This window comes from Pan paniscus, chromosome 1 (genome assembly GCF_029289425.2).
Source record: "Pan paniscus chromosome 1, NHGRI_mPanPan1-v2.0_pri, whole genome shotgun sequence".
In the NCBI taxonomy this organism is placed as follows: domain Eukaryota; kingdom Metazoa; phylum Chordata; class Mammalia; order Primates; family Hominidae; genus Pan; species Pan paniscus.
Window position 1 is genome coordinate 136,765,131 of NC_073249.2, and position 1,833 is coordinate 136,766,963.

Below are 1,833 nucleotides of genomic sequence, written 5' to 3' on the forward strand. Positions count from 1 at the left end.
AAACCAATTCCAAATGAATTAAAGAACTATAATTGTTAAATTATACCATAAATTATTACACCAAAACCAATTCCAAATGAATTAAAGAACTATAATTGTTAAATTATACCATAAATTATACCAAAAAAGCTAGACAAATTGATATATACTTATAAGATCTTGGATTGAGGAAGAATTTTTCCACATAAAAGTAACACAAAATATCATAAAGAAATAGTTTATTAGTTTTTTTAAAAAAAAGCTAGTGCTGGCTTCGGCAGCACATATACTAAAATTAGAACAACAAAGAGATTAATACATCCCCTGCACAAGGATGAGACTCAAATTTGTGAAGTATTCTACATATACATGTATTTATACTTTAAGTTCTGGGATACATGTGCAGAACGCACGGGTTTGTTACATCAGTATTCAAGTGCCACGGTGGTTTGCTGCACCCATCAAACCGTCATCTACATTAGGTATTTCTCCTAATGCTGTCCCTAATGCTATCCCTCCTAATGCTATCCCTCCCCTACCACTCCAGCCCCCCACAGGTCCCAGTGTGTGATGTTCTCCTCCCTGTGCCCGTATATTCTGGTTGTTCAACTCACACTTATGAGTGAGAACATGCGGTGTTTGGTTTTCTGTTCCTGTGTTAGTTGGCTGAGAATGATGGTTTCCAGCTTCATCCATGTCCCTGCAAAGGACATGAACTCATCTTTTTTTTTTGAGACGGAGTCTGGCTCTGTCGCCCAGGCGGCAGTGCAGTGGCGCGATCTCCACTCACTGCAAGCTCCGCCTCCCGGGTTCACGCAATTCTCCTGCCTCAGCCTCCAGAGTAGCTGGGACTACAGGCACCCGCCACCATGCCCGGCTAATTTTTTGTATTTTTAGTAGAGATGGGGTTTCACTGTGTTAACCAGGATGGTCTCAATCTCCTGACCTCGTGATCTGCTCAGCTCAGCCTCCCAAAGTGCTGGGATTACAGGCGTGAGCCATCGCGCCGGGCCAAACTCATCCTTTTTTATGGCTGCATAGTATTCCATGGTATATATATGCCACATTTTCTTTATCCAGTCTATCTTTGATAGGCATTTTGGTTGGTTCCAAGTCTTTGCTATTGTGAACAGCACTGCAATAAACATACATGTGCATGTGTCTTTATAGTAGAATGATTTATAATCCTTTGGGTATAAACTCAGTAATAGGATTGCTGGGTCAAATGGTATTTCTGGTTCTAGATTCTTGAGGAATGGCCACACTGTCTTCCACAATGGCTGAACTAATTTACACTCCCACCAACAGTGTAAAAGTGTTCCTATTTCTCCACATCCTCTCCAGCATCTGTTGTTTCCTGACTTTTTAATGATCACCATTCCATTCTAACTGGCATGAGATGGTATCTCATTGCGGTTTTGATTTGCATTTCCCTAATAACCAGTGATGATTAGCTTTTTTCATATGTTTTTTGGCCACATAAATGCCTTCTTTTGAGAAGTGTCTGTTCATATCCTTCACCACTTTTTGATGGGGTTGTTTTTTTCTTGCAAATTTGTTTAAGTTCCTTGTAGATTCTAGATATTAGCCCTTTGTCAGATGGGTAGATTGCAAACATTTTCTCCCATTCTTTAGGTTGCCTGTTCACTCTGATGGTAGTTTCTTTTTCTGTGCAGAAGCTCTTTAGTTTAATTAGATCTCATTTGTCCATTTTGGCTTTTGTTGTCATTGCTTTTGGTGTTTTAGTCATGAAGTCACTGCCCATGCCTATGTCCTGAATGGTATTGCCTAGGTTTTATCCTAGGGTTTTTACAGTTTTAGGTCTAACATTTAAGTCTTTAATCCATCTTGAAT

The 1,833-nt window shown here is 39.7% G+C and overlaps 1 non-coding gene across 1 annotated transcript; it reads left to right on the forward strand.

Moving 5' to 3' along the window:
* The first annotated feature begins 244 nt into the window (after window positions 1–244).
* On the forward strand, window positions 245–348 carry LOC112438358 (U6 spliceosomal RNA). Its single transcript, XR_003026800.1, has one exon. It is a non-coding gene; the product is annotated as a U6 spliceosomal RNA (small nuclear RNA).
* The last annotated feature ends 1,485 nt before the right edge of the window (window positions 349–1,833 follow it).